We start from the raw sequence: 18,345 nt of genomic DNA on the forward strand, positions 1-18,345 counted from the left end.
CCCAGTATATGCAACAGTTAGTTTTTCATGTTATCTTAATCAATCACTTTTGGTTGTGAATTGACTCTGAATGATCAGATAAATTCATGCAAATACACTCCATCAAAGTCTTCACAAACATAACCTAAAAGCTAATAATAAAAAGTCAGTGGCAGCACGATATTGTAAAACTCTATGTCTGACACTATCAACCTCTTTTAGCATCTGTGTTAAAATACCAGAAGTTAAGTTCATCTACTTAGCAGTGCAACAGAATAGCACAATCAACAATCAACACATAGACAAGAGATCCCATAATCAACATATAAACGATCACATGAATTACAACATTGACAAGAACCTATTATCAATACAATATGAAAAGCACATTTCACACTGCAGTGGAAGGACTTAAATACCTTTTTAGTATGAGGAAGGTCTGGTGTCCACTGGTGCATAGAACCAAGAGGGTAGAGGAGGCTTATCCGACAAAAATTGGTCGGGGGGCCCCAAAAGTGTCCCCAGACCCCTCCCGCGTCAGGGCACAGCGGAGTCCTAGTTTCCTCCATGGGTGCCAGATTGAGGCCCAAAAAGGCCTAATAAAATTGTTTAGAGACAGAATTCCAAGCCTTTAAACGGCAAAGGCACACTCTTCCCCCCCCTATTTTCCCTTTTTTTTTTTTTTTTTTTTTTTTTTTTTTTTTTTTTACTGTAGTGTCGTCAGCAGGGCTCATTCTCTGAGCAGCAGCAGTGTCTGTGGGGGTAGAGACAGCAGCTGCAGCTGTAGCAGATACACTGGCAATGCTCACCAGCCGTATCTGAGTTGTGCCCTTGTGTGAGGGGGGCGAGAAGCGGCTGCGGAGGCGGGAGTGGGGGTGCTCTCTGTACGAGGAGCAGCTCTCACTCTCCGCAGCAACTCTCGGCCTCCGAAAAGGCATACTCGTTCTCATAACTGTGGGGTTTTTTTTTTTTTCTTACTCCTCACCAATATATGAGAAAAATTAACCACTAGAAGATTCAAAAATGAAATGCTATTGCTACTAAAATCTGGTGGAGTCAGCCTGAAACAAAACAAAGTGGTACAATCTCCCAAGCCAAAACTCAAGCGTAATTACCAATATTTTTTTGTTTGTTTGTTTTGTTTTTTTGTTTGTTTGGGGTTTTTTTATCTCTGTATGAAACACCAGTGCACCATGCACCACAATATAAATCAATATTAAGAACCATATTGCAATATGGTCCTTAAGCAGCTTTATCTGCTTCTAGCATTTGCTCAGAAGCTTCTAACAATTGGGCTGCTTAGCACCTTTTGGAAGTAGTCCTAATGCATGTTTAGCTTTTTTTCATTAGCATTGTCATATGCCGACATATAAAAAATTGTTTTCATCTCTTCTGTCAAATCGGGATGTGATATTACCACTGAATATAAGTGATCCACAAATTTTGGATATGGCTCTGCTCCCCCCTGTTTAATATTTGTAAAAGAGGGAGTTGCTTGTGCAGGATCATGCACAGTTCGCAAAGCTTTATGCGCCAATTCTTGTGAAAGTTGTAACACTTCAGTTTGAAACCACGCCTGCAAATCTGCACGTACAAAAGGACAAGCACCAAGTAACATTTGTGCTTGCACTCCGTATAATGCATCGGTGTTCTGTCTAGGAATCACAGCTGCATTTTCACACAGCATTTGCCATTTATGATGAAATTGTAGTTGTTGAGAAGGAGTTAACAGAGTATTAATGAGCATTTTTGTGTCATATGGCGTCAACTATTGAGCAGTAAAAAGATGTTGCAAAAGAGATTAAGTAAATGACTCAAACCGATTTCAAACCGTACTGCACAATGGCAGCTTTGGCTTCTTTTATCATTTTCCAATCTAATGCGACTCCTGGTCCCACAATCACTGGAAAAGCATCGGAACCATATTGGGAACCTCTTCAACAACTGAATTAAAAAAAAAAAAAAAAGTAATAAATAGAAAAAAGAAATTTGCATGCAAGCATATTCTTGCTATAAAGAGCTCTAACTTTTGGTGGTCTTAAAGTTTTTACCTTAACGTGTCTTCCCAAACAGCCCAGACAGCTCAACAGCTGCAGTCAGCTCCAGGAGTAGGAGAGCTCTGACCTCAGAGAAGCCCAAGAGCTGACTGCTGCTTCTAACAAAACCCTCCCAGAGACTTGCCCAATCTCCTTTACCTTAATCCTTCACCAGATGCCCCTCAGACGTTTTAGTCTGAACTGGATGCCGAGGCACCACCTGAAAAAACACACAGGTAATGTTTTTTACTTCAATACAACTCATAACATTTAACACTTCCAGCAGCAAATTTCACAGTGCTCACCTTCCAAATGTCATGTCCCATTGAGATGAACTGCCTGCTCTACACAGCTTTGCAACCTAAAAAAAAAAAAAAAAAAAAAAAAAAAAAAAATCCATTAATGCTACTCAGAGCAACTACATCCACCTGCCCTGTGACAGACTTTACCAAGCCTTGCTATGACATTCAGCTACCCACCTGCTTTGCTTTTTGTTCCACGTCCTGGACTTGTGCATCTGTAAGAAATAAATCAAACTAATCTCAGGGATTCTAATCAATATTGAAAGCACCTCCCCCACCAACACCAAACACTGACTAACCTTCAGGTGGCACCTTTCTCTCCTCCTCCAGCCTTTTCCTCCTCGTCCTTGTCACACAGCATCTGAAAAACAGTATTATGCAAGTTACTGAAATGCTGTTCAACAGCTGGAATATTCCCTTAGGGCTCTTCCAACAAACCCTGACCCTACAGCTCCAGGCAGGGAAGCTCCAAACCAAACACTCAAACAAACTCAAGACACAACCCTGCGAACCACGAAACTATGTCAAGAGACCACCAAGCAAGAAGCATGTCTCCGGCATCCAAGACTGCTAGGCAAGAAGACCTACAGCAATGTGACTGCGAAGCTAGGAAATGAAGCTATGGATGCCAAAAAACATGGACTTCAAGACCTGAGGACACAAGGACGTGGGGATCGATTCCCACTCTGGGAAAATCTAAGACTAGAGATGCTGATGCAGGTGGCAATGATGTTTCAGAAGATGACCATCAAGAAACTTCCAAGATGAAAGACCGATCTATGGTTTACATTTGTCACACAAGAAAAAGATGCTGCTGATCAGCACCGTGCTGATCAGGAAAGGCTTTGCAGGGATGATGCCCAAGATGCGAGACTTTTTCTGTGAGGACACACAGAAGACCATCAAGGCCTGAGGAAGCTCTAAGACAAAGACGGACAACACAAAACACACAACCCCAGACACCAAGGCTGGAGCTGCCCTGCCCACACTAGCACCGTGCTAGAAACTAACTGGCTCTGTTTATCCACGCAAAGGGGGCTACTCCCAGACAGCCCTCTCCCAGAAAGCAAACTTCAAAATCCCTCCTGCAACTCCCAACAATTCAGTCCCTCGACTTATCTTTCCGAGAGCTGGGGTTCGGAATCTATGTGCAGCAGCAAACACCACTCCGTGACAGGCATGTTCCTTCAGTACACACATTCCTGTTCACCATCTGCACTCAGAAAAAAAAAAAAAGGAAAAAATCAGAATCCATGTCACCAGTTAGGACCGCTTCAGCCATCTCCAAACACTTACACTACAAAAAAAAGAGGCCTCAGAAGAGTCCCACAGCATTCTTCTCCCCTTCTTGATCCAGAGTTTAATCCTGTCTACACCACTGCTTTGGGCACCTAAAAAGAACAAGAGAGAGTTACTGTTCTGATGATTGATCATCACGAACTCCATGAACCTCCCCGTACCACCTCACCTTTAAGGGTCATCTGTTCTCAATGGTAGGAGGCACACCGCCTGCAAAAAAAAAGAGGAAACATTTAACCGAGTTGATATAAAACACGTGAACGACTCTGCACACAGCCATCTCACCTTCTCCAACTGTTCCTCAAGACATGGCTTTGTCACTCCAGCACTGCAAAAAGTGACACCTGCAAAAGTCAAGGCAAAAGGCACACGCTCAGATATTGCCTGCAACAACACCCAGGCCACTGTGACATCTATCTTCTGCTCCATTACCTTTGCCCCTCACCCATCTGTCTGCCATCTCTTTGGGGTACCACGATGAGGTTAGGAGGGCACCTGAAAAACAAACAAAAAAAAAAAAACCCACAAAACAACAAGGGATGCTCATGACCAACCAATAATACAACACCTGAGAATAACTGCTCCTCCAGCCCACCGGCCATTGCTCACCTTGCCACAGCCACCTCTGGTGTCCGTACCCCGCTTCGCTCGCTGCTTCCACCTTCAAAATGACAACAAACCATAATGTGGTCAGGTAGCCAAGGGAGGCAGCTTGCCACCAACTGCACACCCTGACTAACCTTCAGCTGGTTCCCTTGTCTCCTCCTCCATCCATTTCTTGCTCATCCTTGACTTGCAGGATCGGAAAAACAGGATTACGCAAGTTACCGCACCGCCACTCAACACCAAGTCGGTCAGGTTGTGGTGCTTCTGTGGCCCCTGATCCTACACAGCAGGCAGGGCAGCTCCAAGCCAAACACTCACAGGCACAGACTGACCCGAGACACAGCCACGTGAGTCACAAGACTTGAGCTCAAGATAAAACTCGCAACAAGAAGAGGGACTCTGGAATCCAAGACTTTTGGGCAATAAGACCTACAGCGATGCGTCTGCAAAGAGAGGGAATGAAGCGACGGATGCCCGAGAAGCCGCCTTCAAGACCTGAGGATGCAAGGATGTGGGGAATGAGTCCCCCTCAGGGAAACTGGGTGGACAGAGAGCAGATGACAATGCAATTGAGAACGACATTGCGGAAGACAACCATCAAGAACCTTCCAAGTCAAGAGACCGATCTGCAATTTAAACTCCTTGTGCAGAATAACATGCTGCTGATCAGTACCGTGCTGATCAGGAAAGGCTTTGCAGGGATAATGCCCAAGATGCGAGACTTTTTCTGTGAGGACATACAGAAGACCATCAAGGCCTGAGGAAGCTCTAAGACAAAGACAGACAACACAAGATACACAACCCCACACACCAAGGCTGGAGCTGCCCCGCCCACCCGAGCATTGTGCTGGAAACTAACATGCTCTGTTCACCCACTCAAAGGGGGCTAATTGTAGACAGCCCTCTCCCAGATGCCACCTTCAAAATACCTCCTGGAACTCCAAGCCTCAGCCCCTCTGCAACTAAGTTCCTGTACTTAGCTTTCAGAGGGCTGTGGGTCTAAATTTATGTCCAGCAACGAAACCACGTTTTCTGACTAGCATGTTCCTGCAGTTTTAAGGTTCCTCTTCAACAACTGCATAAAAAAAAAAAAAAAAAAAAAAAAAAAAAAAAAAAAAAAAAAAAGTAATAAATAGAAAAAAAAAAAAAGTAATAAATAGAAAAAAAAAATTTGCATGCAAGCATATTCTTGCTATAAAGAGCTCTAACTTTTGGTAGTTTTAAAGTTCTTACCTTAAAGAGTCTTCCCAAAGAGCCCAGGCAGCTCAACAGCTGCAGTCAGCTCCAGGAGTAGGAGAGCTCTGACCTCCGAGAAACCCAAGAGCTGACTGAAGCCCCTGGCCAAAAGCTGTGGCTTATATACCACAGGCACCGCCCACCACCCAGCTTTTCCCACAATCCCCTGGGGAAGGGGAGGTGGCGATTACCACAAGGTATAAAAGCAGCCAGAGGAGAAGCAGTCAGTTTTCTCCTCTTTCTTCAGTTTGTGGGACAAGCAGAGAAACTCTGTGATGCTGGCTGAGGAATTTTGGGTTTTTTCTCTCTCCTTGTTACTTCAGCGACATGACCAGGTAAGAATTCAACCCAAAGGGAACCTTAACAGAGTAAAGGTCATTGGAGGCTTGTATTAGACAGAAAAGAGGAAAGAACAAGTGGGGTGGGTCACAGATACGGACTCACAAAGTCTCCTGAAAGACTCAGAGGGGTGAGAGCTCTGCAACAAAGCTAGAAGTGCACTAGAGGCAAGCTGGAAGGCAGCATTCTGTTAGAGGGGTCATTTTTGGATCGAAGACACTGAAGAAAGCTGAGGGGCACAAGCAGCAGTGTGGAGGGGATTTTAATAGAGTACAGGTGTCCCTGGGATGTTGGGAACCCAATGACAGACGGCGTCAGAAGAGGTTCTCTTGGAGCGAAAAAGGCGTAAAATGCGCAACAGAGCCGGAAGGTGGCTGTGGGACGCCGAGAGGAGGGCGTGAGGTTGGCCTCCGGAGGTGTGGTGGTGAGAGAAGGGTGCTGTGAGAGAGGTAAAAGGCGGCTCTGGGACACGAGGAAAAACTCTATGTGTTCAGTTGATGTACAGATGTCCTCGGGGGCCGAGGGACTGACCAGACTTCTAAGATCACAACAAATGAAGGAAGAGTTCTGGGGTGCAAAGAGAGCCTGAAGAAGGATTCTGTCTCAGTAAGAGAGCTAAAAAGAGCACCACAGAGATCAAAGGGTGTGGGGCGGCGTGAGGATGGTCTCGTAAGGAGCGGTGCCCTGAATGAGAGGGCTCTGATGGGCAATAACGTTGAAGAAGAGTCCGGGAAGACCCTCTGGCAGAATCTTGAGGGGGAGACTGGACCCCCATCTCTTTCTGAATGCTTCCTCGGATAGGACCCTGGGTGTGGCTGGATGTGGCCTTTGCCCCTGGCAGTAAAGCAGAGTTCATACTCTCCCTCTGCCCCAGAGTTGGTGTATTTTATCTCTGCCTTTTAATATCTTGCTACCTGTCCGCATGATGTGCACCCGCCCCATTGTATAAAGGGTTTCTTTAAAATGCATCTTACCCCAGGGTGATTGGTCTCTTGGCTCTTCTGCATGTGCCTTTGATTTCACTGGTTTTTTCATCTGAACCTGAAGTTCTGATGGTTTGCTGCCATCCCCAAATAAATTGATCCATTTGCTTCCTGGTCTCTATATGGAACTCTAGGTCCTGAAATTCAGCTTTCATTTTGCTGTCTCCATGTCCTGTGGACTTATCTGGCTCTCAAGGGGGGAGAGGCTTTCTGCGCTACTTTTCTGTTAGTCTGTCCTTAGTGTTTCACGTGGCATCAGTTTTACTAGATTTCAAGAACAGTTGAGAGTGTCCTGAGGTCTATATAGGTCTGCTACTTAATATGATACTTTGCCAGATGGGCAGGGTCAGCAAAAAAGACACAGGCACCCAAATAAAGAAATTAGTTTATATTTACTGATGTATTAAATTATAAGAGAACAAGTGCAGAAACAAACAAGAAAACTGAAGTGCGATAGCAAAGTCAAAGCAAAACACAGCAACTCATCTAATTGTTACTATACGCACGCAGCGATAGCGAGTAAGAAAGACGTGTCGCCGATTGCTGTAATGATTCAACTTTGCCTGGATCTGCGGTTGCTGGGGAGCCCTTGTTGTTATGAGGACACGGAGAACCCTTCGCAGCAGTTGGGAAAGCCTACACGGTGCGTCCTCTTGTAGGTGAGGACGCCAGAAAGGGTCCAGTTTTTCTAGTATCCCGCTGCTGCTAGTCCAAAGGACTTGCGTTTTTCTTAACGTGAAAACATCTGGTCTTATGCCCCCTAATGACCGAAACCAGGGCCTGGCTGGGGCTCAAGTCGCAGATCATAGGGCTGCCTAAACTATCTCCCCTAGACATGTTACTGGTGGTTACCTAAAATATCTGCCTGGACAATTCAGCATATTGGCTGCTTTTGCACTCTCTCATGGTTTAAAAAAAATTTCTCAGAATGGGGAGGGTAAGCTACTGCTTTCACAAGCCTTTTTCCTCCTACATACTTAGCTGATCTCCCAGTAAACCAAATGTACTCCGTCTCAGGATGAGTTAATAGATCCAAGTTTTCTCCAAACCTCATTAAAGATTTATTTTTGAGTGCAAAATCAGGGTTTCCTTCTTGATTATTCATGGGGGGGCAGTGGCTAGCTGCTAGTGGAAGGCAGCCACACCATAGCCTCCCACTTTGGCTCTATCTTGAATATATTTGACCCATTGTATGATAGGAATTATGGCAGACAGAGCCGCTTTATATAGTACTGTGAGTTGTTCTAGTTCTAGCGCAGCCCAAAAACGTGCTAATGTAGTAGATGTGTTTGTGAATTCCTGTTAAATAATTATAAAGTGTTTGCTAACCCAACTTTGAGAGTACTAATAATATATCTGTCTTCAACATTGTGAAATATGCAAATGTAGGAATTCGTTAAAATGAAATATAACTGTTCTTTGTGTAACTACAAAGCTTAAGGGAACAAGAAACAAAACATCCACAGTTTCTGTACCCTGAAAACACTACAATGTACATCCTGTTTTGCTAATCTAAGCTGATTTTGCTGCTCACCACACAGCGTTGCAATTTAAGGTGGTTTTACTGCTGACTGCAGATTGTTGCACAGGAAAAAGCGAAGGAGTGTATGTGCGGAATCGAAGGGTAGTGAGAGGGGAAACTGAGGCAGACGCTGACTTCATCCAACGACCACCAGATGGGAGTCAAAAAGATCCCCAGAGGTAAAGTGGGCATGCGCCTTTGAAGGCCTGCTTCTCCCAAGAACTAATAAACATAATCCAGCCTATTCCTAGAACAGTCATGAATATGTACTAGAATAGTTATGAATATGTATTAAGGTCTGGAATGTAAGATAAAAGATTAAACTTTAAGGCATGTGTGCGAGTGGAGCAGAGACTCCCCACGCACCCAGCGCTGTTTTGCTTATTGCAATTTTATTAATTAAATTAAACTATTAACAGAATATTGAGTCCCAGTAATATATAACATTAATAACTCTCAAAGTGGAGTTGTTTTCTGCTTCTAGTAATTTTCTACCCTGGGCTCCAAGTTCTGTGTAACCCGTTTACAGATAGGTTTGAGACCTCTTCTTACTTGTGAGGATCGTAAATCCAAAACCTTTTGTTAAGCCTCTTCTGTTAATTCCAAATCACCCTGCTGTTCACTTCTGCAAACTCACACTTTTCCCTTGTTACCTCACATAACAGGGTTACGATTGGTCCTACGTGTCAGATGCGCTGTCTCCAAAAACGAAACAATCCGATGACTGCTAAGAATTGAACACCGCAATACACACTGCCACGCACTGAATATAAGAAGATACAAAACCATTGACCGGCAGTCGGGCATCTTTTTAGCGAAAAACTACAAATGAGTCTCCGGAAGTCGGCCACTTTGCTACCGGAAGTCGGCCATCTTGTTACCGGAAAACTACAATTGAGTCACCGGAAGTCGGCCATCTTGTTACCCGAAGTTGGCCATCTTGTTACCGAAAAACTACAAATGGGTCTCCGGCAGTCGGCCGTCTTGTTACCGGAAAACTTCAAATGAGTCTCCGGAAGCCGGCCATTTTGTTACCGGAAGTTGGCCATCTTTTTAACGAAAAACTATAAATGAGTCTCCGGAAATCGGACAAACTCAAAGTTCAAAATTTAAGAGCCCCCAGTGTCCCCTGAGCGTAGAAACACACCATGTGGGAGATCCTCTGATCTTCGGCCAAACCTGTCAATTTTCTCTCTTATTTCATAGATTCATTTAATCACTCGTGTTGGAAGGGGCCCTCAAAGACCATCTGGTCCTTCCCTCTACATAATACTATGGATTCGATGTCTTAACACTTTCTACAATGGGAGGAATCTACCGCGTCTCCTGGGAGACCATTCCAATCTTTTACTGTCCACATGGTGAAAAAATGAACTTCTTCTGTCCAATCAGAATTTCTCCATTACCTCTTATCCATTAAGCCCCACCTTACCTTGTTGCTGGAGGACCAAAAGAGAGAACTGTTGCAAGACGAACCTCTCTTAGGGCACGGCACTCCGAGGTCCAAACAGGCGTTTCAGCAGAAACTCACGAATAGTGCTCTGCGTTTATTGCCCTCAGGGTTGCCGAGCCTGGCTCAGAGCTACTGCTCTGCAATCAGCTAACCTATCGGCTGGCTTGCTCAGGAATGAGCTGAATGAGATTGTGCTCCAGGCTTCACCTTTTATTGCCCCCCTAATCCTGCTCATCTGCAGTTGGGGCCCACCCTAATCAGGCACAGGTGGGTTTAACACAAGCTCATGCCCACTACCTGGCAATTAGTGGCACCTGGTTGCCTCATTTCACTACAGAGAACAGTGAGCAGCTGACTGTCTGCCTGCTTCTGGTTACACGAGGACAAAAAAAGAACTTAGAGTGCAGCTGAGTAATGGGGAACATCTGGTTTCTAAAGGTCCAAAATAGAGAGTTTGTTTGTCTGCTTCACATGCTGTTTCCAGTTGCTGGAGGACTGGTGTCTGTCAGCAAGCCAGCAAGCATTTAAACACCCATTTACACATCCAATATCTGCTTTGACCTATACATCAGCTTTGATACACTCACACAGACTCCCTGGAGCAAAATATCCCCTGTCCCTCCTGGTCCCACACTCCCCCCTCACCTCTACCAGACAGCCTGACAGCCCTCACAAGCCCTTTACCCCTCCCCACTGTAACTCCAGTGCTTAAAACACATCTATGATGACTATTAGGCAGGATTTGTCATTACATTCGTAACATCAAAGCAATGCTCTTGCTGGGGGCAGAAAAAGCTTCCATCCTTCCTTATTCCACTGCTGGGGTAGAGAACCCTGTATGGCTGCCTCTACTTGGATCACAAGAGACACCTACACACACACTGCAACAGTAGCGGCCCTGCATCCTGCTTAGACAGCAAAGCTGAAAGTAAAAAATGATGCCCGAAAGTAAAAAAATAAATTCACCATCTGCTCATGTGGTGTCCACATGTTTATACATATCCTATTTAAATACTTCTATAGGCAAGTATTTCACTCCCTTTCTGCATTCATGTAACTTGTACAATTCTTAACTGATACCATTACATTTTCTATGTCAAACACAGGGATAATTTGACCAGGAATTTTTTGTGTGTTACACAACTGGGATAGCTGCCCAAAGGAGATGCTACCAAACCCCCAGGGAAATATCCCATTTAGAGGGAGACAGAAACATAGTACTTCAGAGCACTCCATCAAAACACCAGCAAAAGATACTTGCAGCATCCAGCTGTCTCTCTGTTCAAAGATTTAGAATAGTGTCCTGGTTTGGGCCAGGATAAAGGTGATTTTTCTAAGTTTCTTGTAGATGGTTGAACTTGCTGAGGTTGACAGCAAGTTTCTCAAATGGAGTATTCCATCCCATGTGCGTCATCCTCAGTATGGAGTTGGGGGATCACGAGGACCAAGCCACACCCTTACCAGCTGATCGGCCTCACCTGAGATCACCAGCAGAAGTGCTGGGTACCACCCCCCTTAACAGCTAATTGGTCTCACCTGTAGCACTATAAAAGACCAGCAGAAGCTCTTGGCCTGCCTGGCTGCCTCCCTGGCTGGCTGGCTGCCTGCTGCCCTGCCTGCCGGCCTGCCTTCACCCGGCATCTTGGAAGGATCCCATCCATTCATCTGCCTGTGGTCCTGATCCGTGCCAGCCTACACCTCCAGTCCGTTTGCCTGCCTGTGTTCCTGCCTCCTATGTGTCCAGCCTGGACTTTCCCAGGGCTGCCCTGCAGCTTTGGTTTGCGTGAGAATTGTTGGGGGAGAGGGGGAAGGAATCTGATATTCATTCTCTTGTATATTTATATATATATGTATATATATACATATAGCATTATTGTTTCATTAAAGTAGATTGGTTTAGCCTCCAACCCATAAGTCTCTCTCCCTTATTCTCTCTTCTTTCTTATAAAGGAGGAGAGAGAGATTAATAGAGAGCATCTGTCACTCGGTTTAATCGCCGGGCCAGTGTTAAACCGTGACAGATTTATTGGCGCCCAACGTGGGGGACGAGCTAATTGGCTCGAGTCCAATTTAAATTTTGACTAATTTGCCTGAATAGTTTGAATTCCAACTCCAGCAGAAAGAATGGCATTGATGAGCTGGAATCAGATCTTGTTCTTTGGAAATTTCACAGGGTTGGAGATTAAACCAATCATTCTGTACCTTTGGTATTTAGGGTATGCAATCTGTCTTTTTGCAGCTGGAATTGCTGTTACTTTGTGGTTTGTTTTTCGGAAGAGCTGCTTAAGAACCATTGTTGCAATGTGGTCCTCAATACTGATATATATCATGTTGCATGGTGTAGTAGTGTTTCATACAGAGATACAAAATTTGGTTGGTAATTACACTCCCAGTTTTAATTTGGGAAATTATACCATTCCATCGTATTTTGGGCTGACTCCCCCAGATTTTAGTAACAATAGCATTTCATTTCTCAATCTTCTGGTGGGTGTTGTTAATTTTTCTCATATAGTGGTGAGGAGAAACACAAAAACCACAATAATGAGACTGAGCATGCCTTTTCGGAGGCCGAGAGTTGCTGTTCGGAGAGTGAGAGCTGCTCCTCGTGCAGAGAGCACCCCCACTCCCGCCTCCGCAGCCGCTTCTCGCCCTCCCTCACACAAGGGCACAACTCAGATAAGGCCGGCCAGCATCGCCAGTGTTTCTGCTACAGCTGCAGCTCCTGTCTCTACCCCCACGGACACTGCTGCTGCTCAGAAAGCAAGCCCTGCTGCTGCTACCACTGCAGATACCACAGCCTCTCCCCCTCAGCCCACACAGCTGCTTGTTGACCCTGTAACTAAGAGAAAAGGAAAACAATGGAAATCAGAAACGAGCCTTCACCCCTCCAAGTCTGAAGGAGACGACCAAGTGATAGAGGAGATAGAGGATACTGCCTCTCCTCGCAGAGCAGCTAGAAGAGACTCTAAAGCAGAGTCATCTGAGGAGGACTCACACTCAGAATCTGCTCAGTCCTATTCCATGAGAGACTTGCGTACTCTGAGAAAAGACTACAGCCGTTTTTCAGGTGAACCACCTCTCTCTTGGTTACTCCGATGCTGGACGGAAGGGGCTGCTACCATAACATTAACTCAGAAGGAAGCCTGACAGTTGGGATCCCTGGCCAAAGATGCAGGTATTGATCGGGCATTTGGGGAAAAGGTTGGAACCACCAGCCTATGGAAACGACTCTTGGCAGCTGTAAGGGAGAGATATCCCTACAAAGAGGAAATAGACTGCCCACAGGTCAAAGCACACAAACTTGAAAAAGCCATCAGGTATCTGGAAGAATTGGCTGTACGAGACGTGATCTATAATGCTGATGACATTGAAGATCCTTATCACGTACCTTGCCCTAAACCCATGACGCAAAGGTTTGTGCACGCTGCACCACCACCTTTTAACCATACACTATCAGTAATGCTATGGGTTCCTGCAGATGTGGCTGCAACTGTGGGTGATGTGATTAAAACAGTACGAGAATGTGAAGATGCTGTCACAGCCCCTTGTCGGGCCTGGGTCTCAGCTATAAAGGGACAATCTGAGAAACTGTATTCATCCCTTTTTCCTCAGACAGAAGGAGACCCCCACGCTGCAGTGTGACACCCTCCTATGAGACGGAATCAAGAGAAACAGACTTCAGCAAGAGGAATCCTATGGGCACTCCTGAGGGAGTATGGAGAGGACATGAAAAAGCTTGATCAGAAGCCTACTACTGTCCTAGAGGAGCAAGTACATAAGTTGCTGAATAAGACGAAGGCGAAAGGAGGTCCTTCTAAAAAGATGGCTGCCCAAGTCTCCAGTGTGGAGTTACCCAATTCAAATATGCTGGTGACTCAAGATCCCTGTACATCAGGAGTGAGTACTGGGGATGCAAACTCCAGTAATGCACATACTGACAATGCTGTATGTGCTCAAGCTTAGAGGTGCCCTGCCTCCAGCCAGGTGGAGGAAAGGGACAACAGAATTTATTGGATTGTGTGGATTCGATGGCCTGGCACATTAGAGCCACAAAAGTATAAAGCCTTGGTGGACACTGGTGCACAGTGCACACTAATGCCATCGAATCAGAAGGGGACAGACTCTGTCACTATTTCTGGAGTGACAGGGGGATCTAAAGAACTGACTATTGTGAAGGCTGATGTGAGCCTCACTGGAATAAAATGGCATAAGCACCCGATAGTGACTGGTCCAGATGCTCCGTGCATCCTTGGCATAGACTACCTCAAGGGAGGTGATTTCGAGGACCCGAGAGGGTACCGGTGGTCCTTCGGTACTGCAGCTATTAAGACTGAGAATGGAGAATGGCTGCATGCTTTGTTTGGCCTTTCAGACAAATCCTTGGTAGTGGGTTTGCTGAGAACTATAAACCAGCGGGTGCCAACTGCCACTTCAATAGTGCATCGAAGACAATATCGTGTCAACAGAGATGCTGTGATCCCCATTCACAAGCTGATCCGGCAACTAGAGAGCCAAGGAGTGATCAGCAAGACTCACTCACCCTTCAACAGTCCTGTATGGCCAGTGAGGAAGCCTAATGGAGAGTGGAGGCTGACAGTGGACTATCGTGCCCTGAATGAGGTTACTCCACCACTAAGTGCTGCTGTGCCGGACACACTAGAACAGATTTTGGCATTAACTCTTGATTTAAGACTGAATAGGTAGCTCCAGTGTCAATTAAAAAAAAAAATCCAGTTCCTTTTTACTTTCCCCTAGCTCTATTTTAACCGGTGGGTCTGCTAGGGAATGACTCACCGGTCCCCTTCAGTTACCACTATCATGAGCAACCGGAACAATAGATCTCCCTCCAAGTTCTTTGTTTAGTTCAGGACATTCTCGTTGCAAGTGTGCCATTTGGTGGCAATAACAACATTGATCTGGGACTCCCTTATTTAGCTGGAACCTTCCTTTCCCTCTCATGGGATAACCACGCCCTCTACCTCTAGCTTTTGCCTCTGGAAGCTTTGGAGTTGAATATACTGCTGCCGTAATTCTGGCAAGTTTCTTACTTTCTCTCTTTTCTTTTTCTTGTTCCCTATTGTTGTACGCTTTCCAGGCCTCATTCATTAAAATTTCCAGATCTCTATTTGCAGGGTGTTCAAGTTTTTGTAATTTCTTTCTGATATCTGCACAACTAACTGAAAGGAGGTTGTAGCTAAGTGGGGGTTGGTCTCTTTTTCCAGACGACTTTCAACAAGACAAGAGGGCATGGTCTTAAGTTGTGCCAGGAGAAGTTTAGGTTAGATATTAGAAAGAATTTCTTTACAGAGAGGGTGATCAAGCATTGGAATGGGCTGCCCAGTGAAGTGGTGGACTCTCCATCCCTGTAGATATAGTCTAGCAACCACAGCGGTGGGTCAGGGGTTGGACTTGATGATCTCTGATGTCCCTTCCAACCCAGCCAATTCTATGATTCTATGAACACTGCCCCATTATCCATCCCAGCAGTTGTTGTTTACCTGTTTGTGACCAGGATCTGAGGGGGTATATTTTCTCACTGCCTCTCTAAGCCTGTCTAAAAAGTCTCTTGGTGTTTCATTCTGTCCTTGTCGTCCTTCAAATAGGGCTCCCCAGTTTACTGCTTTCGGTGTTGCTCTTCGCAAGCCCTGTGCAACTAGCCTTCTGTTTTGCAGCAATAAATCATTGGCGCAGGTTGTTTGGATTACTAGTTGGAAATACTACATCCACGGGCTCCCGTAAGGAGTGCAGCCTGTTCCCTTCCAGTTTTTAAAACAAGTTCTTTTTCCATCTCTGATAATTCAGATAGCATTAGATCAATATGCTCCCGATCAGCATCAAAATCCTTTGCACTTAATTCTAACCTTCTAGCGGCCCCTTCTGCTTCTTTCCTCAAATTTTTCACTTCCTCTCTCCAATTGTTAAGGTCGCCTGTGGTAAATGGTATTTTTATCCATGCTTGTTCTCCTAATTTCGGCATTACTTGTCGAAGAGGGGCTATTATATAGTTTTCTGGGACCTCTTTTCCCTTCTTCTCTGAGATTTATTTTCCTCCCTCTACTTCACCCTCTCCAGTCTGAGATTTTGTCTTTATTTCTGCCCTTTCTGCTCCTGCTTTTTCTGCCTCCAGTCTTGCTTTCTCTGCTTCCATCTTCGCCCTTTCTACTTCAGCTTTGGCTCCTACCTTAGTTTTCTCTGCTCTAGTCTCGTTTTCTTTATTTCCAGTTTTGCTCTTTCTTCTTCTATCTTTGCCATTTCTGCCTCCCTTTCCTTTTCCTTTCGCTCGGTTGCTCTTGTGTAATATGAATGGCTAGTCCTTTCCCCGGGATCATCTCCCAGGTTTTCGGTGTCTGCTCTCTTCTCTCTCTTCTTCACCCTTTTCCCTGTCTCCTGCGGGGCTTTTTCTTCGTCTATTTCTCCCCCTACTGTCTTTTGCGGAGTACTTTTCGATTCTTCTATTTTGTCGCTTCCCAATTCTGCGGAGCTACTGCTGATTTCCTGTTGTGACACTGGCAGCGGTACTCCACATCCTGGCACAAGAGACTGATATTCTTGGAGGCTAATGGTACTTTCCGCTTCACTATTTTCTCCTTTCAGCTTAAGGCATCGTTTCCCTATTCTACAAGCATCACAACAGCAGTCCTTTAACTTGCTGTTTTTCTGATCATGTTCTAGGGCTAAAACAAAGGGATCTTGGGGTGATACATTTGTTCCACAATCCTTTTGCCATTCCAGCTTATCCCTTAAGGTAAATAACATACATTACTTCACCCCACTTTTCCGTTCTACGGAGAAACAGTAGAAGTTGTAGGATGGTATTATATTTTAAACTTCCCCCCGGTGACCATTTTTCTCCATCATTTGGTTTATACAGAGGCCTCCAATCTTGACAATATTTCACAAGTGTCTTTTTCTTTATAATTCCCCCCGGAATTCCACCTAACTCCTTCCAATGCTTTAAAATGCATCGCAAGGGGGTTTTAGCATTAATTTCCTTACTCTGTTCATTCCCCATTATGCCTATTCCAGAGGTTACCACTGTGAGGGCCCTTTCTGGATTACCAAATTGTATTCAGATTTCAGCAACTTACAATTTCAACACCTTACTCAACTTATTCTAGCATTCAAGCGCACTTCTTATTTTGTTTTAACAATGCACATTCACACCAATCGCTTGGTCCGTCTCTGTCCGGCCCCCTCGCGGGTGACACGGAAATATTTCAAGAGAGCCCAGCTCATCATGGGGTGGAGGCTGCAATGGGGAACACCAACCAATCCTGCCGAAGCCCAGCTCATCCCCCATGAGGGTGTGATGGGTGCCCCCCCAGCTCACCCTGAGGAGTGTGCAGCATGGCTGTGGACTCCACAACATCCTAGAGGTGGCCAGTTCTTTCTCACCATTTTAGGTATAAAAGTCTCAGGAAATGCAGCTTGCTTTGTGGAATAGCACCCTGCTCCCCTTTCTGTGCAGAAACGGGGATTAAGTCAAAGATCTGGACTCTGTGTGTGCTTGTGGCACACCAGGGAATGGACCCACTTTGGGGACAGCACTGTGACAGCATCAGAAACTGCAGGAGATGTATTAAAGAAAGGGAGTGCTGTCAGTAAGGCAGAGTAGTGCACAGATTCCCCAAATCCGTGAAGAAAATGAAATTCCATTTCTTATCTCAGTTTGAAGGTAGCTTTTACAAGCTTGTGACTGCTGTCAGTATTGCCAGGTAGACATGAGTGGTTTCAGCAGGGGAGGGAATGCAAGCCATTGCTTGTGTCATTTCTCCATGGATCTGCCTAATATATTTGTGGTTTTAAACAATGTTCTCTTCTAGACCTGTCCCTGGTCACTGTCCTAGAGAGTGTACTTTTGAAAAAGATGAGTGTGTGTTTACCCATGTTACGATCCGAGTTATTATTTATATTTTGTTTGCGAGGAAAATTCAGCCACTACTCATAGATGACGCATGAATTTACAAAAATAACAAAGCTTTATGATTTAAACAAGTTAAAAGGATTTATTTAGGATTTATACAATTAGTTACTTTGGAGAGAAGAGTCGTTAAGAAGAGAAAAGAAGGAGGGAGTAATCAAGATGTTATCACCGTCCGCCGGCCCTGGCCTCTGGCTGTAGTCGGGTGCGTGGGGTCTGTCGCTCCTGCCGCTTCTCTGTCCCGTAGTTGAAGACGAAGCGCCGAGAGGGAGTTCTGTCTTTTCATAGATCACTGGCACGCAGACTTGCTAGAAATAACACAGGTTTTGCCATCTCAAGAACTTCTCTTTTATTTATTATTGTCTTTCAGTCCTTGTTACCCTGCTCAATTTATTATCTTTGTCTGGACCGTGTACCAGGAGGCGACTGGATAAGCAGTCTTATCTTTAGGAGCTTGTCAAGCATGATATAAAACAGAAGCTAGTTAAGTTTGGGGAAAAATTCTGTTAATTGAGGATGTTTGGTATCTTTTAAAAAGAGCAGAAAAAATACTGATTCGAGAGACATATTTTGTGTTTTCAAAGTGTTTACATCAACCCAGAAGAGGAGAGGATCCAGGGATAGAGGGGTCCAACTCCCACTTCTTACACCAGACCCAAAGGAGATGAC

At 45.1% G+C, this 18,345-nt stretch overlaps 2 protein-coding genes and 1 long non-coding RNA gene across 3 annotated transcripts in view; 2 read left to right on the top strand and 1 right to left on the bottom strand.

The window, feature by feature from the left end:
- LOC139787944 (ankyrin repeat domain-containing protein 7-like) overlaps positions 1-18,345 on the top strand; it is a 118,687-nt gene that overhangs the window by 94,999 nt on the left and 5,343 nt on the right. The gene's annotated exons all lie outside the window — the stretch shown is intronic.
- LOC139787948 (uncharacterized) overlaps positions 1-18,345 on the top strand; it is a 112,714-nt gene that overhangs the window by 85,052 nt on the left and 9,317 nt on the right. The gene's annotated exons all lie outside the window — the stretch shown is intronic.
- The window catches only part of LOC139787626 (POTE ankyrin domain family member B-like), a 133,773-nt gene that overhangs the window by 62,044 nt on the left and 53,384 nt on the right, over positions 1-18,345 (bottom strand). The gene's annotated exons all lie outside the window — the stretch shown is intronic.

The sequence above is a fragment of the Heliangelus exortis genome, chromosome 27 (genome assembly GCF_036169615.1).
Source record: "Heliangelus exortis chromosome 27, bHelExo1.hap1, whole genome shotgun sequence".
Lineage (NCBI taxonomy): Eukaryota > Metazoa > Chordata > Aves > Apodiformes > Trochilidae > Heliangelus > Heliangelus exortis.